The sequence below is a fragment of the Rhinopithecus roxellana genome, chromosome 7 (assembly GCF_007565055.1).
Source record: "Rhinopithecus roxellana isolate Shanxi Qingling chromosome 7, ASM756505v1, whole genome shotgun sequence".
NCBI classification, from domain to species: Eukaryota; Metazoa; Chordata; class Mammalia; order Primates; family Cercopithecidae; genus Rhinopithecus; species Rhinopithecus roxellana.
The window spans coordinates 83360588-83385793 of NC_044555.1; the positions used below are offsets into that span (position 1 = coordinate 83360588).

At 42.0% G+C, this 25206-nt stretch overlaps 1 protein-coding gene and 1 long non-coding RNA gene across 3 annotated transcripts in view; both read left to right on the plus strand.

The window, feature by feature from the left end:
- Positions 1-21872, plus strand: part of LOC115898774 — a 58545-nt gene extending 36673 nt beyond the window's left edge. The window contains exon 2 of the long non-coding RNA XR_004058444.1: positions 20643-21872. This is a non-coding gene — a long non-coding RNA (uncharacterized LOC115898774). The remainder of the gene's footprint in view (positions 1-20642) is intronic.
- NHS (NHS actin remodeling regulator) overlaps positions 1-25206 on the plus strand; it is a 366539-nt gene that overhangs the window by 194016 nt on the left and 147317 nt on the right. The window lies entirely within an intron of this gene.

Genomic DNA, 25206 nt, shown 5'->3' on the forward strand with positions numbered 1-25206 from the left:
TGGATGGTGACTAGCATCTCACTAGCTGAGTGCCTCATGCGTTCACACCAGCCTTGCAGTGGGCACCATTCAATCACATTCTTCAGGAAAACTGCTAATTTCTATATTTGGAGGCTACAAGAGAGGACCAAAAAGTTATAAGTAAAAGCTACACTAGACCAAGTGGCTGCTTTACATAATGATCACCTGCACAGCATTCATATGTAGTAGACGCCTCATATGTTCTGCCCATGAATATACACCACATACAAATGTCACACATATATACCCATTGCCTACTGAGTTTAGCCATGATCCATAGCTTAGTCAGGGTCATGTGACTGAAAATACCTTAAGCCTGCATTTACTACAATTATAGTTTGGAAGGGGATATTGCAAACCAAGAATTTCTTCACAAATGGTGAGCTGTAATTGACTTTCTGTCTTTTTTTTTTTTTTTTTTTTTTTAAACAGGGTCTTGCTCTGTTTCCCAGTCTGGAATGCAGTGGTGTGATCATGGCTCACTGCAGCCTCGACCACTCTGGGCTGAAGCAATTCTCCCATCTCAGTCTCCTGAATAGCTGGGACTACAGGTGTGTGCCACCGTGCCCAGCTAATTTTTAAATTTTTTTGTAAAGGTGGATTTCACCATATTGCCCAGGCTGTTCTCCAACTCCTGGGCTCAAGCGATCCTCCTGCCTCGGCCTCCCAAAGTGCTGGGATTATGGGCATGAGCCACCGTACCCTGCCTGACTTTCCATGTTAATAACTGAACATCTCTTTTGATCTTCAGCAGATGCCTTAGGAAGCCCTTTCTCTATTATGTAAGGAAAACTGTACTTAGCATTCTCACTGTAGTTAGAACTCACAATTCTTTGTGATTTCTTTAATGTTGCACACACCAGCTCCCACTGGACTTTACCTACATGACAAGAGAAATTCTGTCTGTCTCTTTGCTCACGGCATCCCCAGCTCATAGCACAGGGTTTGGTCCCTGTTTGTTCCTCAATAAATTTGTGGACCAATGAATGAATGAGTAAACGAATGAATTATGGAAGCTGAGAGCCGAGAGAGACCTTAGAATTCATTGTCTTCCATCTCCTGCTCTGCTTTGAAAGAGAAGACATTGAAATTCAGAAAGGATTAGCATTTTTCTTTTTAATTCCAGGATTTTTTTCCTGTCAAAAGCCACTTGACACACCTGCTTATCTGATCTGTTACAGCTTGTGATTATGGAAGAGGAAACACCGAGGATTCCTTCTTGGACTCAATGGGATGTACTGTGAACATCCCTGATATTAGGCTAGCCTCGTGCCATTCAGAGCAGGCTTCTGTCCACCCCATTTAACCCTGTGACTCACTGAGGGGCTGCCAGGCCCACCCGGGCACTGAGCGGGCACCAGATATACCTCTCAGAGTTACACTGTAATCACTATTCATCTGCCTGTCAAGCTGAGCCCTTTTCTGTGCTCCAGAATGTGAAAGCAAAATGGCCTTTTCCGATATGAAGCTAATAATAGTTCTCATCTTGATTCTACTTAACACTGAACTGAAGTTTGGCCTCTAGGGTGAAGCTCATAGTTAATTCATTTATTTTAAAAATAATTACAGAAACCATAAAAGATACATCCCAATTGGGCCCATGAGTGGTCTGATTCTCAATGTTTCTATGTAACCAGTTGTGTGCTGGGTGCTTGAAGAAATGCGAATGTGGCAACTGCGTTTGAAGCCTTGGGCAGAAGGTGAAGCTGGAATGGAATTCCTCTGCAGTCCTTTTGGTTAGGAGCAGTGATGCCCAGCCTCCTGTCACCCACTCACTTCATTCTCTGTGATGACCTAAATGAGAAAGACAGTTGGCTTCCTTCCCCCTCAGCTCAGTCCCCCATGCAGACAAACAGGCTGCATCCCTGGCAGACTGCACTGGGGTTATGTGCTGTCTCATCCACTCGAGAATGACCTATAGCTTCAAAGGAAAACATTAACAAACAAGCAAAGTCGACCCCTATCTAGGAGGAAATGGATGGGTTTTGGGGCTTCCACCGCCCCTCCACATATTGCCTATGCCCCTGAGCTCCAGGGAAAGAACAGCTAGTGAAGAAAAGAAGCTGTTTCTAGTTGCTTGTGGAGAGGGGAGAAGAAGAGAGGGGGCAGGAAGAGAGAAGAGAAAAAGAGAGGTGGGAGAAGGAGAGAGAGGAGGGAGAAGGAGAAGAGAGAGAAAGAGAGAGTGAGAGAGGGAAACAGGCAAGAAAGAGGAAGAGAAAAAATATCCAGACAGGGGAGGAATGAAGAAGAAGGGAGAAGGGGAAAAAGATAGGGACTAGCTTAAAAGAGGGCAGAGGAGTAATTCAAGTAGTGATTTCAAAATGTGAATAAAGCTATTTAAAGTATCTTTTCCCTCCCTAATTTCACTTCTTTGTCCTTCCAGACATAGTTGTAAGTAGCCCCTCCCTGCCACACCCAGTCCTCTTGTCTAATTCTGAAATATATTGGAGACTTGGCAGCACAGGCTTCAGGCAATTCATCCTCAGAAGCAGTAAAGAAATTCAACTTTTCCATGGTATCTGGCTACAAATGTCAAAGAGAACAGTTCCCACCCTCCTGGCCTCTTGGTCAGCTAGCATGAAAACCATGGAATTGTTGCTGGGCACGTCATAGAGAGCTGTCCATGTCAGCCCTTTCAATTTCAGAGTGCCATCTAGGTGAGCTATCCCATGTAGAAGGCAGCCCCAGAGAGGGCTTTCCCCTCCATGTGTGCTGGATGTGATGTTCATGCTAGCGCAATGGAGAACCCATATGGTTTGCCATATGTATTATCACTATTTAGGGTAAAAACTAAGTGAGATAATCTATATCAAGCATATGGCACATAGTAAATGATCAGGAAATAGTAGTTACTATAATCTGATGGCATAGTAATAGCCAACAATTTTTTTTCTCTTTAGCACTATGCGCTGGGCACTATTCTAAGTAAATCTTTTTTTTTTTTTTCTTAATGAAACAGAAGTTTAGTTCTTGCTCACACACAAGTCTATTTCGATCCAGACAACTCTGCAGGGAAATTGTTCTTCATGTAATAGATCAGCATTCCAGGTTACTTAAATTTATTATTATTATTATTATTATTATACTTTAAGTTCTGGGTTACATGTGCAGAACATGCAGTTTTGTTACATAGGTATACATGTGCCATGGTGATTTGCTGCACCCATCAACCCATCACCTACATTAGATATTTCTCCTAATGTTATCCCTCCCCTAGCTCCCCACCCCACAGAGGCCCCGGTGTGTGATGTTCCCCTCCATGTGTCCATGTGTTCTCATAGTTCAACTCCCATTTATGAGTGAGAACATGCGGTGTTTGGTTTTCTGATCTTGTGATAGTTTGCTGAGAATGATGGTTTCCAGCTTCATCCATGTCCCTGCAAAGGACATGAACTCATCCTTTTTCATGGCTGCATAGTATTCCATGGTGTATATGTGCCACATTTTCTTAATCCAGTCTATCCTTGGTGGAAATTTGGATTGGTTCTAAGTCTTTGCTATTGTGAATAGTGCCGAAATATACATATGTGTGCATGTGTCTTTATAGTAGTATGATTTATAATCCTTTGGGTATATGCCCAGTAATGGGATTGCTGGGTCAAATGGTATTTCTAGTTCTAGATTCTTGAGGAATCACCACACTGTCTTTCACAATGGTTGAACTAATTTACACTCCCACCAGCAGTGTAAAAGCATTCCTATTTTTCCAAAACCTCTCCAGCATCTGTTGTTTCCGGCCTTTTTTTTTTTTTTTTTTTTTTTTTTTTTTTTTTTTTTTTTTGAGACGGAGTCTTGCTCTGTCACCCAGGCTGGAGTGCAGTGGCCAGATCTCAGCTCACTGCAAGCTCCGCCTCCCGGGTTTACGCCATTCTCCTGCCTCAGCCTCCTGAGTAGCTGGGACTACAGGCGCCCGCCACCTCGCCCGGCTAGTTTTTTGTATTTTTTAGTAGAGACGGGGTTTCACGGTGTTAGCCAGGATGGTCTCGATCTCCTGACCTCGTGATCCGCCCGTCTCGGCCTCCCAAAGTGCTGGGATTACAGGCTTGAGCCACCGCGCCCGGCCCATTTCCTGACTTTTTAATGATTGCCATTCTAACTGGCATGAGATAGTATCTCATTGTGGTTTTGCTTTGTATTTCTCTAATGACCAGTGATGATGAGCATTTTTTCATGTCTGTTGGCTGCATAAATGTCTTCTTTTGAGAAGTGTCTGTTCATATCCTTTGCCCATTTTTTGATGGGGTTGTTTGCTTTTTTCTTGTAAATTTGTTTAAGTTCTCTAGATTCTGGATATTAGCCCTTTGTCAGATGAATAGATTGCAAAAACATTCTCCCACTCTGTAGGTTACCTGTTCACTCTGATGATAGTTTCTTTTGCTGTGCAGAAGCTCTTTAGTTTAATTAGATCCCATTTGTCAATTTTGGCTTTTCTTGCCATTGCTTTTGGTGTTTTAGACATGAAGTCTTTCCCCATGCCTATGTCCTGAGTGGTATTGCCCAGGTTTTCTTCTAGGATTTTTATGGTACTAGGTCTTATGTTTAAGTCTTTAATCCATCTTGAGTTGATTTTTGTATAAGGTGTAAGGAAGGGGTCCAATTTCAGTTTTCTGCATATGGCTAGCCAGTTTTCCCAACACCATTTATTAAATAGGTAATCGTTTCCCCATAGCTTGTGTGTGTCAGGTTTGTCAAAGATCAGATGGTGGTACATGCATGGTGTTATTTCTGAGGCCTCTGTTCTGTTCCATTGGTCTATGTATCTGTGTTGGTACTGGTAACATGCTGCTTTGGTTATTGTGGCCTTGCAGTATACTTTGAAGTCAGGTAGCATGATGCTTCCAGCTTTGTTCTTGTTGAGGATTGTCTTGGCTATGTGGGCTGTTTTTTGGTTGCTTATGAACTTTAAAGTAGTTTTTTCCAATTCTGTGAAGAAAGTCAGTGGTAGCTTGATGGGGGTAGTATTGAATCTATAAATTACTTTGGGCAGTAAGGCCATTTTCACGATATTGATTCTTCCTATCCATGAGCATGGTATGTTCTTCCATTTGTTTGTGTCCTCTTTGATTTCACTGAGCAGTGGTTTGTAGTTCTCCTTGAAGAGGTCCTTCACATCCCTTGTAAGTTGTATTCCTAGGTACTTTATTCTCTTTGTAGCAATTGTGAATGGGAATTCACTCATTATTTGGCTCTCTGTCTGTTATTGGTGTATAGGAATGCTTGTAATTTTTGCACATTGATTTTGTATCCTGAAACTTTGCTGAAGTTGTTTATCAGCTTAAGGGTATTTTGGGCTGAGACGATGGGGTTTTCTAAATATACAATCATGTCATCTGCAAATAGAGACAAAATGACTTCCTCTCTTCCTATTTGAATACCCTTTATTGCTTTCTCTTGCCTGATTACCCTGGCCAGAACTTCCAATACCATGTTGAATAGGAGCAGTGAGAGAGGGCATCCTTGTCTTGTGCTGGTTTTCAAAGGGAATGCTTCCAGCTTTTGCCCATTCAGTATGATACTGGCTGTGGGTCTGTCATAAATAGCTCTTATTATGTTGAGATACATTCCATTGATACCTAGTTTACTGAGAGTTTTTAGCATGAAAGGCTGTTGAATTTTGTCGATGGCCTTTCCTGCATCTATTGAGATAATCATATGGTTTTTGTCATTGGTTGTGTTTATGTGATGGATTGCATTTATTGATTTGCATATGTTGAACCAGCCTTGCATCCCAGGGATGAAGCCAACTTGATTGTGGTGGATAAGCTTTTTGATGTGCTGCTGGATTCGGTTTGCCAATATTTTATTGAGGATTTTCCCATTGATGTTCATCAGGGATATTGGCCTAAAATTCTCTTTTTTTGTTGTGTCTCCACCAGGCTTTGGTATCAGGATGATGCTGGCCTCATAAAATGAGTTAGAGAGGATTCCCTCTTTTTCTATTGTTTGGAATAATTTCAGAAGGAATGGTACCAGCTCCTCTTTGTATCTCTGGTAGAATTCGGCTCTGAATCCATCTGGTCCTGTACTTGTTTTGATTGGTAGGCTATTAATTATTGCCTCAATTTCAGAACCTGTTATTGGTCTATTCAGAGATTCAACTTCTTCCTGGTTTAGTCTTGGGAGGGTGTATGTGTCCAGGAATTTATCCATTTCTTCTAGATTTTCTAGTTGATTTGCGTAGAGGTGTTTATAGTATTCTCTGATGGTAGTTTGTATTTCTGTGGGATTGGTGGTGGTTTCCCCTTTGTCATTTTTTATTGCGTCTATTTGATTCTTCTCTCTTTTATTCCTTATTAGTCTTGCTAGCAGTCTATCTATTTTGTCGATCTTTTCAAAAAACCAGCTCCTGGATTCATTGAATATTTGAAGGGTTTTTTTTTTGTCTCTATCTCCTTCAGTTCTGTTCTGATCTTAGTTATTTCTTGTCTTCTGCTAGCTTTTGAATGTGTTTGTTCTTGCTTCTCTAGTTCTTTTAATTGTGATGTGAGGGTGTTGACTATAGATCTTTCCAGCTTTCTCTTGTGGGCATTTAGTGCTATAAATTTCACTCTACACACTGTTTTAAATGTGTCCCAGAGATTCTGGTATGTTGTATCTTTGTTCTCATTGGTTTCAAAGAACATCTTTATTTCTGCCTTCATTTCGTTATGTACCCAGTAGTCATTGAGGAGCAGGTTGTTCAGTTTCCATGTAGTTGTGTAATTTTGAGTAAGTTTCTTAATCCTGAGTTCTAACTTGATTGCACTGTGGTCTGAGAGACAGTTTGTTGTGATTTCCGTTCTTTTACATTTGCTGAGGAGTGTTTTACTTCCAATTATGTGATCAATTTTGGAATAAGTGTGATGTGTTGCTGAGAAGAATGCATATTCTATTGATTTGGGTTGGAGAGTTCTGTAGATGTCTATTAGGTCTGCTTGGTGCAGAGCTGAGTTCAAGTCCTGGATATCCTTGTTAACCTCCTGTCTCGTTGATCTGTCTAATATTGACAGTGGGGTGTTAAAGTCTCCCATTGTTATTGTGTTGGAGTCTAAGTCTCTTTGTAGGTCTGTAAGGACTTGCTTTATGAATCTGGATGCTCCTGTATTGGGTGCATATATATTTAGGATAGTTAGCTCTTCTTGTTGAATTGATCCCTTTACCATTATGTAATGGTCTTCTTTGTCTGTTTTGATCTTTATTTTAAAGTCAGTTTTATCAGAGACCAGGATTGCAATCCCTGCTTTTTTTTTTTTTTCTTTCCATTTGCTTGGTAGATCCTCCTCCATCCCTTTATTGTGAGCCTATGTGTGTCTTTGCACGTGAGATGGGTCTCCTGAATATAGCACACTGATGGGTCTTGGCTCTTTATCCAATTTGGCAGTCTGTGTCTTTTAATTGGGGACATTTAACCCATTTACATTTAAGGTTAATATTGTTATGTGTGAATTTGATCCTGTCACTATGATGCTAGCTGATTATTTCGCCCGTTAATTGATGCAGTTTCTTCATAGTGTCAATGGTCTTTGCAATTTGGCATGTTTTTGCAGTGGCTGGTACTGGTTGCTCCTTTCCATGTTTAGTGCTTCCTTCAAGACCTCTTGTAAGGAAGGCCTGGTGGTGACAAAATCTCTCAGCATTTGCTTGTCTGTAAAGGATTTTATTTCTCCTTCACTTATGAAGCTTAGTTTGGCTGGGTATGAAATTCTGGGTTGAAAATTCTTTTCTTTAGGAATGTTGAATATTGGCCCCCACTCTCTTCTGGCTTGTATTGTTTCTGCAGAAAGATCCACTGTTAGTCTGATGGGCTTCCCTTTGTGGGTAACCTGACCTTTCTCTCTGGCTGCCCTTAACATTTTTTCCTTCATTTCAACCTTGGCAAATCTGACAGTTATGTGTCTTGGGGTTACTCTTCTCCAAGAGTGTCTTTGTGGTGTTCTCTGTATTTCCTGAATTTGAATGTTGGCCTGCCTTGCCAGGTTGGGGAAGTTCTCCTGGATAATATCCTGAAGAGTGTTTTCTAACTTGGTTCCATTCTCCCCATCACTTTCAGGTACACCAATCAAATGTAGATTTGGTGTTTTCACATAGTCCAATATTTCTTGGAAGCTTTGTTCATTTCTTTTCACTCTTTTTTCTCTAATCTTGTCTTCTCACTTTATTTCACTCATTTGATCTTCAATCACTGATATCCTTTCTTCCGCTTGATCGAGTCAGCTATTGAAGCTTGTGTATGCTTCACGAAGTTCTCGTAATGTGGTTTTCAGCTCCATCAGGTCATTTAAGCTCTTCTCTACACTTTTTATTCTAGTTATCCATTCATCTAACTTTTTTCAAGGTTTTTAGCTTCCTTGCGATGGGTTCGAGCATGCTCCTTCAGCTAGGAGAAGTTTGTTATTACCGACCTTCTGAAGCCTACTTCTGTCAACTCATCAAACTCATTCTCCATCCAGTTTTGTTCCCTCGCTGGTGAGTTGTATTCCTTTGAAGGAGAAGAGGCATTCTGGTTTTTGGAATTTTCAGCCTTTCTGCTCTGGTTTCTCCCCATCTTTGTGGTTTTATCTACCTTTTGTCTTTGATGTTGGTGACCTATGGACGGGGTTTTGGTGTGGATGTTCTTTTTGTTGATGTTGATGCTATTCATTTCTGTTTGTTAGTTTTTCTTCTGACAGACAGACCCCTCAGCTGCAGGTCTGTTGGAGTTTGCTGGAAGTCCACTCCAGACCCTGTTTGCCTCGGTATCACCAGCGGAAGCTGCAGAACAGCAATTTTTGCTACCTGATCCTTCCTTTGGAAGCTTCATCCCAGAGGGGCACCTGCCTATACGCGGTGTCTGTTGGCCCCTGCTGGGAGGTGTCTCCCAGTCAGGCTACACAGGGGTCAGGGACCCACTTGAGGAGGCAGTCTGTCCATCATTAGAACTCGAATGCTGTGCTGGGAGAACCACTGCTCTCTTCAGAGCTGTCAGGCAGGAATGTTTAAGTCTGGAGAAGCTGTCTGCTGCCTTTTGTTCAGATATGCCCTGCCCCCAGAGGTGGAATCTAGAGAGGCAGTAGGCCTTGCTGAGCTGAGGTGGACTCTGCCCAGTTCGAGCTTCCCTGCCACTTTGTTTACACTGTGAGCATAGAACCACCTACTCAAGCCTCAGCCATGGTGGACGCCCCTCCCCCTACCAAGCTCCAGTGTCCCAGGTCTATCTCAGACTGCTGTGCTTTCAGCAAGCAAGGCTCCTTAGGCATGGGACCCACCGAGTCAGACACAGGAGGGAATCTCCTGGTCTACCGGTTGCGAAGACCATGAGAAAAGTGCAGTATTTGGGCAGAGTGTACCACTCCTTCAGGTACAGTCACTCATGGCTTCCCTTGGCTAGGAGAGGGAAATCCCCTGACCCCTTGTGCTTCCTGGGTGAGGTGACACACCACCCTGCTTTGGCTTGCCCTCCATGGGCAGCACCCACTGTCCAACTAGTCCCAGTGAGATGAACCAGGTACCTCAGTTGGAAATGCAGAAATCACCCATCTTCTGTGTCGATCTCGCTGGGAGCTATAGACTGGAGCTGTTCCTATTTGGCCATCTTGGAAACAGCACCCCTATTCTGAGTAAATCTTAAATCAATCCTATGATGTAGGTGCTGTTAGCATTATAGATGGGGAAACTGAGGCACAGAATGGCTCCAGTTCCTAGGACCTAGACACGAGGGTCTGTTTTAACATGATGATATTGATCCTTCATAAGCAGAGACAGTGACAATGAGGGGAGAAGAGAATTCAATAACATCCACTGCCTCCTCTCCATCTCTGGCACCACTGCCTACCTAAAACTGCTATGTACTCTTACCTGGACCACAGCAGCTGCCTCCTTCCTGGCCTCCCTACATCCACTAGTGCTTGCTGCAGTCCATTCTGCACACAACCATCAAAGTGATCCTTTAACTCATGGGCCACACACTGACATGCCCCTTTATAAACTCTTCCTTTCCTTCCCACTGCACTTAGGATAAAATTCAAGCTCCAGGCCATGGCCTGCAAGGCCCTTCATGACCTGGCAAAGTGTTCCCACCTGTCCAGCTTCATGCTGGGCCATACTCCCTCTGGCCCAGCACTCCCTTGGCACACTGGTCCATCACCAGTTTTTAAAATACATGCAAGTTCTTTCCTGCCTCAGAGCATTCATACTTGCTGTTTCCTCTGCTATTTTTCCCATCACTTCATCCTCCAGAACTCTACTTAATGTTACCTCCTCGTACTTGAGTATCCCTCCCCCTCCTCCATTCTCAACACACTCTGTATCTCAACACACTCATTATATCCTTCATCAATCTTCTCACAATTTATTAGTAGAAGTCTTTTCATTTATTTGAGTAGGTCCTTGATTTCTCTTTACTTCCCCCAATAAACTGTAAGCTCCATAAAAGCAATAACCATGTCTATATTGTTTGCTGTTGTACCTCCAGCACTCAGCACAATGCTCCTCTCTTGGTAGGTGTGCAATCAATATTTATTGACACACAAATGGCTGGTGTATCTGGCATGTCTAGGATGTCTATTTGGAAGCACAAAGGGTTATGCCTGGGGCTCAGCTCACTTGACTTCTCTGACTGCCCCAAATCTTTTTACCCCCTTGCCTGCCATTGTGTGCCCCAGACATGAGTGAAGGCCTGTCTCATTCCAGAGAGTGGTACCCTCCTTGGAATTTCAACACAAAGAGGCCATAGATCTGTTGCACAGCAAGAAAAGATAGTGTCTGTTGCCATTGGTTCTCTTGGCTTTGTGGCAGGATGCAGAGTGAAAAGTAGAGGGATATTAGAAGTTCATTAGTTCTCTCAATGTCTAGAGTATCCAGGAAATGTTATTCCCTAAATAGCACTTATAGAATACCTAATATGTTATTCTCTCACTATCCTCAGCCACCCAGAACAGTTGGATCTCAGACTCACAGATAATCAATCATGTATATATTCACCCTCCAATAATTTAATATTACAGAAAGTGAACCAGAATTCAGCTTTGCACCTTTGGAAGTTAATTTCTTCTTTGTATGATTACTAGAGACATTCTCTGATAAGGGTAACGAGATGTATAGATTTGGTCTCTTCCCACCTTCCTGACATTTCTTGAATTTTTCTCAGAAAGACTGATCCAAGGCAAATCACAGTTTTTCTCATCACCCCACCTTTGTCCCGGCCAGAGGGTGAACTATGGGAAGATCTCATGGGTGGTGTTCTAAACAACTTTCCCTTGATTAAATAACCCTTCTCCCAAGGGCTATTTGTGTGGTTTAAATTACTTAAAAACAAAACAAACAATCCAGAGTAAGAGAACTGGTTTGAAAAACAGAAGGTTACCAACAGCCTTTCCCTGTACAGCTGGAAAAGATGTGAAAAGCTCAGGCTCTAAGCACCCAAGAGGATAAATAAACGTGTCACAATTGCCATTAAGAAAACACATCTGCACACTGTCAATGGTGAGGATAAACACACGATTGTTTTCCCTTTCACAAGAAGCAGTGATGGGGAAAGGCAAATTATGGACCCTATCCAGTTCTGTTCAATTTACAGCATCTCAAGGTTGAGGGATGGGCACTTATCCAGCCTTGATGCATTCCCAAAATCTCTCATCAGAAGCAAATCTTCAAAGAAAACAAATAGTATGTTCATTCTTCTCCCAGCGCACAGACAGAAGAACAAACAAGGAAAGAAAGAAAATGCCCTAAAGGTTATCTGGTGGACCTCAGTTGCCTGAGATTGTGTTTTCAGACCTGACATCCTTCTCTGGTTTTCCTCCTTCTCCTAATCACCCTGCCAGTAGGAAGATCAAATGGAACTGACATAAATATCCTTCCCAGCTGTTAAGTGCAGCCATTGTTTCTTCTTTTAACACTACACTCCATACTTCCAGGGTCCATCAACTTCCCTAGTGTCTTAATGAAGTAGATTATACATTTTTATGAACCATAATCAGAATTCATGAAAGATAGCTAGGAGCCTAGGGAATTATGATGGATCCATTGAGATCCTCATGGACTTAATTTGAGAAAAGGTTCAAATGCACAAGAAAATAAAGGCGACCTTTTGGAGATGCCAGTCACCTGGAACCTCTGTGCTTTGTACTTCTAGGGTTACTGATAGTTTGCTGTAGAAATCATAGTTGAATCTCCTTCATTTTTATTAGATCAAATGCCTCTTATATTATGTGCCTAAATCAGAAAATGGAATATGATGAATGTCTTACACCAGTCTTAGAGTCAAACATCTATATGCCCTTAGCCACCTGAATTTTAACATTTGATCTAAAGTGGATTAAATATCCACTTTACATTGAAATATCCACTTTAAATTGAAAACCTCAATTTTTCATACTAATAGAAGGTGGCCAAAAAAACCTGCCATCACCTCAGAAATCATTCACATTTGACTTTGGAAAGTGTTCCTGGTTTATTGGCTGACATGCTGAAAGTTGGCTCTAAAGATAATAATGAAGAAACATGGGAACTGACTCAGAGTTAGAAACCTGTCTATGTCTACTTCATTCTGTCTTGTCTCCCTTCCTCTACTTTCTGTACTTCATCAAACTCTTTCCATTTTCTCATCTTTAAAAAGGGATAGGAGTGTTTTGTCAGGGTGGTTGAATGAGAATGTTTCTAAGGGCTCCTCCAGTACTACAGTTCTGCAATTTAATAGAACATATATGCCCTGATATAACTTCCAGCTATTCGTTCATTCATTCATTCAACAAACTTGTCTGTGTGAGTGCCTGTTAGGTGTTACTGTGCTAGCCATGAAACTAGCACCATTCTTGTCCTGGAAATAATATAAAATATGTTTGTTAAACATGCAGTAAGCATTTCATAAATGCTCTTGAAGGGTGTACACAATAGAGGCTATAACAGCTTCTCTGAACAATCCTGCGGTTAATGATGTTCTTTAATTATGCCAACATCCAATACCTCATGTTAAAGACTTTTAGCATTTTCCAGATGTTGGAAATGATCAGAAAATTACATACTCTCAGTAACTATGAAGAATAATCTGGGTTGTTAGTTGACGATACTGAGGCCCAAGAGGTATATCCTTCATCAAGGTTACATGTGGGTAGAAGTAGATGCCTCCTACATCCCAGTGTTGGGGTAGTTAGCTAAGTTGGGCTCGAGGCCCAACTGCCAGGGTTCCAATTCTGTCTCTGCCACCTATAGGTTAAGTGATCTTGAGCAAGTCATTTAACTTCTCTGTGTTTTGGTTTCCTCCTCTGTAAAGTGGGACTAGAATAGTAACTGGCTGCATAGGGTGTATGGATTCAGTGAGTTCCTACATATTGAAATACTCAAGAGTGTAAACAGTACAGTTTCATATGTAATAACAGCCATTAGCAACAAGAAGTAAGGCTGGACTGTTTTCTCACGTATGGCAGAAATTCAAATGATGTTATCAAATAATCAAAACTGGTAAATAGTCAGTTCTTAGATTCATCTGTCCAAGATATTTCATGAGCAGATTGTATTTCCACAAAGAAAGAAAAACCTGTTTACAACTGTACCTGGCATATAGTAAGTGCTCAATAAGTGTTAGCTATTATCTTGCTGCACTGCTCTCATCTCCTGCAGTGTTGGAGAGGGTGTTTGAAGTGCTTTGTTGGAGCCCAAGGATAATGCTCCCACCCCCTGACTCTGCGCATGTGTGTGAGTGTGTATGTGTGTGAGTGTGTACCAGTGGACAGAAAGGTGTGTTGTAGTGGAAAATCAAGTAACTCACTCAGTAAATTATCTCAGCCAAAATTTCAGTTGCAGGAAATCAAATTCAGATTTGTAAGCCTGGTGAAATTCAAATTCCTTTTAAACATTTATTGCCATTTCTAGGCAAGAAACATTTCCCCTGATCAAATTGTTCTGGCCGGGAAGTCTTGCATTTTAAAGCAAGTAAAAAGTGAAAAAAATAATTCTCGGTACATGACACAATTTACAGTTAGCTCCTCAGGAATGTGTGTCATGTTTTAAACTTGAGTAGGTTGATGCTCTCCAAACATCCCAGTTCTTCATATTTATAGAATGCTTTATTTCAGCGTGTTAACAATGAATGAGAAAAAGCGAAACTTTCTGTAGGCATTTTTTCCCTATTTTTTTCCTGACGCTATTTTGATTTGAATGCAGCCTTGCTTGCTTCTCCTGTCTTTTTCAAGCACTATAGGATTCCATTCTCTAGCTTGCTCTCTCTCTCTCTCTCTCTCCCTCCCTCTCTCTCTCCCTCTCTCTCCTTTTTACCCCCAAAGGAAACACTTCAATTGCCTTTATTGATGAGGAGAGGAAAAATCTAAACATCAGGCAACCAGGCTAATGAGGGACAGGCGGACATGACAACTAACAAAGAACAAAACCAATTACCCCCTCTTCATGCAGGCATAGCGGGTCCAGATGGAAACAGTGAAGAACTATAGCAGATACTGTGAGTGCCCTGCCCCATCCCCTTGGTCCAGTCGGTGGTCACCTGTAGCTCAGTGGAAATCGGCTACACACCTAGTTTCTCACCTCAAGAATTGCAGTCTCTCTGTCTGAGGGCTTTCTCTGGGCTTCAGGAATGTATTCAACACCCACCCCACCCTGCTGCAGAGTAACCGGCAACTAAAGTTGGGTTGGGGGGGATGATTTGGTGGGAGAATACCCTAAATTCATCCCCTCCTTGGTGAGATGTGTTCTCTACTCTCCCTCAGAGGGTCCCCAGCAGGATGGAGTCCCAATTGCCCACAGAGGCTTGTACCGGCATCCTTCCCTTCCCTGTCTCACATCCCCCCCCCCCCCCTCTTTCTGGCCTTCCTAGAATTACCCATATCGTGCATCTGAATCATCCTTTCAAGGTCTGCTCTTTTGGGGGACTCAAAATAAGACAAAGACCTAAAAATATTTCAGCAACGATAGTCGTTATCCTGCCCCTTTCCCCACTCTCTCCAAATGCCAGAAAAAAAAAAAAAGAAGGGAAAAGACGGACTGTAGAGCTGTAATATAACCCTTCCTTTGAGCATTCTTTAATGCCGTACACTAGTTTGGGATGTACAATTCTCTTCAGGTACTTAAAGCTAAGGTTTCTTCAGCTGCTAATTTTCATTAACCTATTCAACAAGTATTAATTGAGCACCTACTACGCACCACACACTATCCTGGGTACTGGGATGATATCAGTGAACAAAGCAGAGGAAGTCCCTTCTCCCTTCCTCTAGTGGGAGGGGGCAGACAAGAAACAATAAATGTAATGAATAGATAAAGTAGATAGTATGTTAGAAATTGATAAATGCTATGAACTAAAGCAATCTAGCCAAATACTGAGCACAGGAGCTCAGCAGTGGGAGGCGTGGGGAACTGGTTGCAGTGTTAACTTGGGTTAGCGGTAGCTTTTCTGTCTCCTGCAGAGTACAGAGTGTGGAGCTTGATGCTGCTATGTGTTGCTCCTGCCAGATAGCCCCTCCCCCTTCTCATTTCCCAAGTCAGTCTCCAAGGAGAAGCGAATGCTATTAATAGTCACTAAGGACAGGAAACAAATGTCTGTCTTCTCTCCAGATGGAATTCTTTGCTCACATTGACTTCTTTACTCATAGCTAGAGCTTGGCTAGCAATATACATCAAGAAGTAAATGTTCAATGAATGAAGTATGCATGTCAGGAACTCTCTCTGTTTGAAGTCCGGTTGAACTTTAATGGGCAACCTTGCTGTAGCCAGGACCACTGGGGCGGGGAGGGCAGTGAGGAAATTGGAGAGCGTGCCTCATTCAAATTCCCCTGTAATTAAAAGTGAAGCTTAATCATTAGTTTCAAGGGCATGGGGTGGCTCTCAAGCACAGTGGGGAAATCTGAGTTTCACGTTCTCTTGCCTCCTGGGACCATGCAGACATGATACTGGAACAAAGAGTTGATCTCAAGGCTGTGACTCTGGATGAGGTTACCAGGGAGACAGGAAGCAAGGGGCAATTCCAATATCCCTCTGCATAGGGTGACATCAGAATGTGAGAGGACAGGGCTCAGGTTATTTCTGGCAACATCTATTCCTGATATTGTTCCTGGAGAGGAGTGAAAGGGTAGAGAGAGAACTGGGCCAAGTCTATGACTGGGAAAGAAGGTGGAGAACTGATATTGAGGAAAGAATGGAGGCTTGAACCCAAGAGGTGATGGTAGAGGGTCCCCCAGAAATGGGAAGAGACTGGAGGTGGGGGAGTCAAGCCAAAGAATCCAGCTGAGAAGACATGGGGGCCACTGCAGAGGTTGTTTTGGGCATTGGGACCACCAGCCATGAAGTGAACTGAAGGAAGGGAGAGAAGTCAAAGACACACAGGAGAAGTGTGTTGGAATTGGCTAATAATTCCAACAGAGTAAAATGAGGCCATCTGTAGCTGGCTAATAATTCCAACAGAGTAAAACAAGGCCGCTGTAGCTGGTTTATTCTCCACTCTGTGCTTTCTGTGGAATCGCTTGGGGGAAAGGCAGGCTGGCCTTTGGAATTAACAGGTTAATTAGGAAATTGGGATTTCCTGCTTTCTAGGGTTGCCTTTCACCTTCCCCTTCGTGGTGACTTGAAACTGATGCAGGCAAGATCTTCTGTGAACCTCTGGAATGGAACACTTTGTCAAGAAAACAAGCAAGGAAATTTGACAGCTGCTTGATGTAGGACAGTCATTAAATTTTCAAGAATGTAGGTCTTCTATTATTTAGTGATGTTAATCTCTCTTCCAAAAAAGAAACAAAAAAGATTCCAGAATTGCAGAGTGAGGAAGTTGTGCCATTGGCTCTCCTGAAAGGGCCCTCCTTCCACACTCCCTTTCTTGATGGGGCTGCTGAGCTGGTCCCGTCCGGCCATTGAATTAAAATCAAATAATTTAGTTGGGTTTTCGGGAGCTGATATGGAGGCCTCAAATTTATTCAGTTTCCTCACTTACCTTCTCTTTTCTCTTCCATTACCTGCTTTTTAGCTATTTCCCTACTTTTAAAACCCAGCATTGGAGAAATGGGGCGAAGAAATAAAACTTCAATTAACCATTTGTTCTGTTGCCTGGGAGTGTTTCTGGGAGGAAGACTTGGTATAAGGGGAAGTTGAAATGCTGGCCAAAAGGAGATTTTACCAAATTCTGTAGCTTTCCTTGTTTCCTATTACTGAAGAGGGGTAAGTAAGAATTGATATATTTATTTTCCAAGAAAGGCTGAAACATCGTAGGGGGTAAAAGCAAGGTTGTATAGCAGGGTTTCCTTCAACTCCATCCATACCTAGAAGTGAGAGGAGTTGTCCAGTTAGGAGGTGGATGAGGGAACGATAGCAACTGCTCCTCTGGTAGCTTTGAGAAGAGAGAGTCCTTGGCCTTTTCTTGGATATGCTAGAGCTCTTCAGACATGGAGGACAGCGCACTCCCTGGGCCTGCTAGTGTACAACCTGACTCTGCACAGAGAAGCCTTTTAGATGCATGGTGTGTTCCCCCACATTTTAGGTGGGTGCAAAGGGGGCTAACTGCTCAGGGGAGAATCCTGCCTCTGCAACCTTCCTGCTGTATGACCTAGGTCAAGTCACTTAGTCTTCATGTGCCTCAGATTCCTCTTCTTTAAAATAAAGATAATAAAACCCAGGTTGTATAAGTATGTGCTCACAGGCAGACATTCATACCCATACACATATGCACACAGGTATGTAAAATGGATGCCAAGTTAGGAGGGGCCATAGCCAGCTGTGAGTCTGAGCTAACTGGGTCAGGATGGTATGGGCATTGAGGCCCTGCCTTGGCTCCCACTGGGACCATATGCCAACCTACTGATTGAGTCATTGGTTTGGTCTTTCTCTCATGAGTTGGAGTTTAACTGCTCTGGGAAGAATCTGGATGTTTTATAACCTTTGGGTAGAACGTTCCACCAGGCTCTTTCTGCATGTCATTTGGAGTGCCACTTTCCAATGATCTTGCATAGTTAATCAACAAATATTTCTCAGCCACTGCGTACATAATTCTAGGTGCAGGAGATACAGGGGGTTGCAAGTCAGATGAGGTCCTTGAGCTCAGAGAGCTTATATCCTAGGAAAGAGACGGAGATAATGAACTATGTCAGGTGGCGGTAAGTGCTATGGGAAAGATGCCACAAATCCATCCCATAACAATTCATTCATTCATTTGGTATTGATGGAGCCTCTGAGGATGATGTAACGAGCCTCCCGACCTCCAGGTGTTTACACAAATCAATTCTCTCTCCTTCTTCCCTAAACAAGGTATCTTGTGTTCAAGGGAATGATCTGGAGTAGTTAATCTTGAGCAAAACTGATTCAGCCTTGAAATGCCCACCAGACGTGGCCACCCAAACTGATTATTTCTGCCAAAGGAATGACACAGGTGAATTCTGAAGACCTAGATTTGGACTGGCTGTTACGAGGAGGAATTCCCCCAGCAGATATGCAACTCCTGAAGGAAACGAAGGAAAGTCGGTCTTCATGCCATCACACCTTGCCTCACCCTGCCCCACTTCATGTTTAAGCCGGAGAGGTCCACAAATTATTGTAGGATTTCCCTGTATACTTTCCTTTGTTAGGTTTGACTGGGTATAATATCATAGCTCCAGTGAAAGTTTTCTGCTATTTGGTGGGTTGTAAATTGAATCTTAATGAGGTTTTAGAACAATGTTCATGTAAAAATATATTTAGGCCATTTCCAAAATGGAGCTTATTAATCCAATTATGCAAATGGATGTGGCAACCAGCAGATGTCCCTGATTCTTCTTTCTCTCTCTCTGTCTCTCTCTTTTTCCTGCTCTGTTTTCTGAGAGGGTTGGGAGTTGGCATAGAGGAAGCCCTGATCGAAATGGATAATTTGTTTGCTGAGACAGGCAGTCCTGTGTCTCTGTAAGAAGACAAGAAGCTTTCCTTATAGGGGTATGATGGGCAGTGAGGAGAGTTTGAGCTGCCGAGTTTTCTAGATTCTCTGATTTGAAAATTAGAGACTCTCAAAGAAAGTCTGTCCTTCCTGAGTAATTGCATCCTGACACTGTTGAACTTCCTCTGGGTTTTGACTTTCACACCCCTCAGAGGCTCTGAGGAGGGAGGACAAAGGAGAGGCCACTCCTTCCCTGGGGAGGGGGAGCAGCGTGGGTCACACACCCCAGCTCCTCGGGTGGCTGCTGCTCCTGCTTCCTGGGCAGAGAAGCTGGGTGTCTTGTTTCTCCTTTTCCTCTTGCCTGCTGCCTTGATGGGCCTCCTATTGGTGTTTGTTCACCATCAGTGTCTCGTGGCAGCTGCCACACAAAGTTCTGTTTTTGCAAAAGGTGATAGCACCAAATATAAATGTTGGATTTGGCAGTTATTCATGAATTTTATTCAGCTACTCTGTTCTTGTGATATGAACAAACCTTGTTAGACCAGAGCAACTAGTGTGGAATTTGGGATGTTGATTCACCAAGGACTAGAAAATGAGTAGCTCTGGGAAAGCTGGGAGAATATTTAAAATGCCTCAGAAGATGAAGCATTTTAAGCATTCCCAGTCACTTGAGGTCCCCTATTTTCAATACCTCTTCACAAACAAATAGTCTCCCTAGAAAACCTTACTGGATGGTACTTGGTTGGCCTGGCTTCAACACTTAAAGACGAGAGCTATACTTTCTTTTAAAATATTGTCATCAACATAGGAACTTAGCTTTTATTTTCGTGTAGTCTGAATTAGGCTGACTTTATAGCTTGCTACCTCCTTTTTAATTGCAGAAGTAATGCAGTTGCTTGTGGTTAAAAAAGTAATAAATAGTAATGCATACAATTTTTATTTATTTTTATTTTTGTGGGGCTGGAGACAGGGTCTAGTTGTGCTGCTCTGGCTGGTCTTGAACCCCTGGCCTCAAATGATCCTCCTGCCTGGGCCTCCCAAAGTACAGAGATTATAGGCATGAGCCACCTCTCCAAACCATTCCTTAGAGTTAATCATTATTTATTATTGCTCTACCTGTGTGTCCTTGGACTGGTTACCTAACTTCTCTGTGCCTGTTTCTTCATCTGTAAAAGTGAGACAATATTAGCACTTACTTCATAGGGTTGTTGTGAGGATTTAGTGCAATATCTGACATTTTCTGGGCTAAACTACTATTAGCTATTGTTGTGAGTAGTATGTACTTTTTCTGTATATCAGTGCTGAGTGCATGTTTCTTAGATTCAGACCTTTAGGAGTGTGGCAAACCTTAATGAGCAGTATTTTGCCAGCAGCATTTTCACCCAGGATGGGACAATGTGACTGAAGAAGCAGGGCCCTCTGGTTTGGTTTTCTAAAGATCCAATGGGATCCAATGTGGTTAGATTTTCTTCATGGTTGCTCTCTTCAATAAGAGAGGAGAATAACTGGAATGGGCCTTTTGCTCTGAGGAGGGGTCCACCAGGTAAGTCTATTCCTTCCCTTGGAAGCCCCTGCAGCCTTCCTACAGATGCCATCATCCAGAGGAGGCCCCACTTCCCAGGGAGATCATGGGGGATTTATGACCAATAATAATAGTAATAATAACTCAGACTCACTTAGAAAGAACCAAAATCACATTCTAGATGAGCTGATGGAAGATCGATTGAAGTTTTAGGGTTTTTTTATGAAGTGAAAAAAAGAACTGTTTCTTTTGCCAATTTCACTGTAAAAAATATAATAAGAGTGTGTCTCTGTGGTTGTTTGTACACAGAAAGCAGAAGAAATGAGAAGAACCTCGAACACATCTGGCAAAAGGCGAGACCAGACTGGAGATGCTTTCTGGGGGTCTCTTTTCAAAACCAGGAGTGTATTTGTTATCACACAATTTAATTCAAAAAGTCCAGTGGAAGAGTCAGAGCACCCATCTCCTTGTCTTAGTTCTGCCACCAACCAGCTCTGGGGCCTGGGACAAGTTACTTAACCTCTCTGTGCCCCCTCTTATCTTATTTAATTGGTCTGGAAGTTCCTGTCCTACAGAGCCATGTTGGTGGTCTGAGAGCAGTGACAATGAGGTGCTGTGGGTTGGGTGAGTGTGGGCATGTCTGTCCTTTGTGTACTGCAGACTCTCTTCTCTGGATGTGCCAACTGAGAATGGCTACAAGAGCATCAGAAAACAAGCCACTGCCCTCAAGGTACTTGGATCCAAAGAGAACCCAAAGCACACATGTAAAAGCTGCTCAAACGTACGAAGGAAACCATACAATTATAGTCACCACCAGAGAATTTAATAATAATAAGATGCCTGAGAGAAAATGTAGCTGGGAACCCACATCAGATTGACAGAATGACAGGACACTTTGTCACTTGCTTTTTCAATAAAGAGATCTGATTCTCCTTTTTAACCACATGCTCCTTGACCACCTTCTGTGAGCAAACACAGGATTTATCCAAGATCTGGGAATGCTGCTAATGTTGCTTGACCCCTGGTAGGACTAGAATCCGTGACTTCCTTAGCCCAGCCCTCTAATCAACCCTGTCAGTCCACCAGGTCTTGGGAAGCTTGGGCAGAGATGCCATAAGCAAAGGACTGCTGGCTGAAACACCATGGGAAGCATGGATGCTCCTGCTTTGTGGCCAAAATGGCGGAGCAGCCCTGAAAGACTTTCTTGGCTGTACTGTAGGCTTTACACACGCTTGTTATTAGTTTTTGAACCCTTTGAGATTGACAGGGCAGAAAACGGTACCACGATTTTCTCTTAACTTCTAAAGTGACTTGCTATAGTCACCTAGGTTTTTCATGAATTATAGGAGAAGAGAAGGGGCCTAAAAACTGAATTTCCCAATACCTGGGACAATATTGATTTAGTAAGTTGGGGTTTCTAGGAGAAGATAGAAATACATTGACATATATTAATCCATTGATTAATCAATTTATGAGGCAACTGCCATCTATATTAAAGAATACACTTTTTTTCACTTAATAAAAATGAGATCTCTCTCATGCACTTCTTAAGCTTCTTCTAAAAACAAACTACCATCTGGTAACTGTCCAGTTAGTTGGAATAAATTGAACAGGCGCCCTCAGTTAATTGTCAAACTGAGTAGTCTAAAAACCACGTAACACCACCAAGCACAGAGTGTTCCTTCCCTTCCTCACCAGGTCTGCTGCTCTGGGAACAGGGTTGAGAACCCCTCCCAGTTTCAGTCCTGCGAAGATAAGTTCTTTGGCCACAAGCTGGAAGCCAGTCCTCCATGCAGTGCTTTTCGGGCTGAAGCCAATTGTCCACTAAATCTGCTTGGGAACTGATTTGTTAATTATTCTTTTCCTTTTGTGACATTTTTCAAGATAAACTTACTTGGGCCAGCCTCCTAGAAAACCTTTTAAAATGCTAATTACGCAATTGTGCGAATAATGTAAAAATGAGTCCTGTGGTGCACTCAGCACTTGACTAATTAACAAGCAGTAAATGAATCCTTGCCTAGCAAATTCTGTACCGGGCTGTGTGAATGGCAGAGAGCTTCCTGGAGCCACAGCTGGAAGAGTGGTTTTAAGCAAATAGGTTCTTAGAGAAATTGACCAGTGAAAATCAAGAAATATTTGCTCATAGCACAATCTTTTACTAAAATTGAATATCATTGGTGGATTTGATTCAGCAAACGTTTGTTGAAGCCTTGTAAGGCTCTATAATAGACCTAGGGAACAAGGATACAAAGATGAATTAGATATGAAGGATGTCCTGAAAGCTAATGATCTTGTGAAAGACAGAGGCGAATAATCAGAGACTACGGTGGGATGGCTTTTAACTGCAAGTTAAAAGTAATAGTAATGGTGGCTCCAATGGTAAAGATTGTCTTACAAAATATAATGCCTGAATGTAGATGGTTCTAGGATTGTCTCTTCCCATTCTTTGGCTTTGTCATTCTCAGCATGCTGGCTTTGTGTTCTTAGACTTGTCTCGTGATTGCAACATTGTTGCCTTGTTCCAAGCATCATATTCCAAAATAACAGAGTTCAAAAGCAGTAAGCAAGGCAGGGGCTGGGGAGGGGTGTAGTGTGGTAGGAGATCTATGTTCTCACACAGCATTCACAAAAATAAGTCACATGGCCACTCCTGGATGCCAGGGTTGGGAAGAGGGTGCCTGGAAATCCAGTCTGGCTCTGCAGCTACTTTCCATCAGCAGCTCAAAACTACAGAAGGGATTAAAAAATTTTGTTGGCCAGTTGGACATCTCTGCTACATGATACAGTAAGTGCTGTAGTACAGATGCATACAGAAGACAGAGACAGTTAATTCTGCCTTAAAAAATAATGGGAGGTTTTATAGAGGACCTGACAGCTTAACTGAGTCATCAGGTGGATGACAGAGAGAAATGTGCAAAGCATAGAGGCATGAAAGAGCTTATCAAATTATTGTGCTGTTTGTGGGGGATTTTTTTTTTTTTTGCCCTGTTTCCCCATTTTTTGGTCAAACCTCACTATCTAGCAAGTCATTTAACTCTTCAGGGTTTCAGAATCTTTATCTGTGAAAGTGAGGCAGTTGGACTCTGCAGCCATGAAACAGTCTCCATTGTTCTTTCATCCATTTTTTGTTTAAAACTTAAGAATAGAAGTAACATGGATATTGACAGTCTCAACATTTCTTGTACAGATATAGCAGGGTTGTTTAATCTTATCTCCCCTATAAAAATACATTTCAAAAATTTCTCAGGGAGGCAATGTGGTATCATAGGCAGAGCATGAGATTGGGAATCACGGATCTGCATTTGAAGCCAAACTTTGTCATTCCCTTGCTGTGTGACTTTGAGAAAACACAACATCTTTAAGTCTCAGTTTCCTCACCTGCAAAATTGAGATTATAGTACCTGTCTTCCAGGTTTCTTGGAATATTTAGTGATAATTGTTTTTCAACACATAGCACAGTGTTAGATACTTACTAGGTTCTCAATAATTCACAAAAGAAGAAACACAAATAGCCAATACATGAAGTTTTATTTTTATTTTTTAATTTTTTATTTCCATAGGTTTTTGGGGAACAGGTGGTATTTGGTTACGTAAGTTCTTTAGTGGTGATTTGTGAGATTTTGGTACTCCCATCACCTGAGTAGTATATACTGAACCCAATTTGTAGTCCTTTATCCCTCCCCACCTTCCCACCCTTTACTCCTGAGTCCCCAAAGTCCATTGTGTTATTCTTATGCCTTTGCATCCTCATAGCTCAGCTCCCGCTAATAAGTAAGAACATACGATGTTTGGTTTTCCATTCCTGAGTTACATCACTTAGAATAATAGTCTCCAATCTCATCCAGATAGCTGAGAATGCCATCATTTTGTTCCTTTTTATGGCTGAGTAGTATTCCATGGTATATATGTATGCGTGTGTGTGTGTGTGTGTGTGTATATATATATATATATATCATTTTCTTTATCCACTCGTTGATTGATGGGCATTTGGGGTGGCTCCATGTTTTTGCAATTGTGAATTGTGCTGCTATAAACATGCATGAGCAAGTATCTTTTTCGTATAATGACTTACTTTCTTCTGGGTAGATACCCGGTAGTGGGATTGCTGTATCAAATGCTAGATCTACTTTTAGTTCTTTAAGGAATCTGCACACTGTTTTCCATAGTGGTTGTATTAGTTTACATTCCCACCAGCAGTGTAGAAGTGTTCTGTTTTCACCGCATCCATGCCAATATCTATTTTTTAAAAAATTTGTTTGATTATGGCCATTCTTGCAGGAGTAAGGTGGTATTGCACTGTGGTTTTGATTTGCATTTCCCTGATCATCAGTGATGTTGAGCATTTTTTCATATGTTTGTTTGTCATTTGTGTATCTTCTTTTGAGAATTGTCTATTCATGTCCTTGTTTGAGAGCAATACATGAAGTTTTAAATGTTCAATGAGAAATAACTCTTTGTGTGTGTGCAAGTGTGTGTGTATCAAATGCACAAACATTTTTAAAATTGGTGATCCCAGCATGGGTGAGGGTGTGATGAGACAGAGATTCTCATATATTCCTAAAGGGAATATGAAATGATACATTTCTAGGGGACTGTGTGGCAATTGGAATCTGTCTTTTGAAAATGTTCAAACCCTTTGACCTGGTAATTCAAAATCTAAAAGCTTATGCTAGGTGGATCATCAATGATGATATGATAGGATGCGATTAATATAAAGTTGTTCATCTTGGTGCTATCTGGAATAAATAGTATTGGAATCATCACATTAATAAATGATCAACAATAGACAATTTATTAAATGAATTAAGCTCCATTCATGATTTTTAGTATTACCCAGATATTAAAAATCATGTTTTGGGAAGATATTTAATGA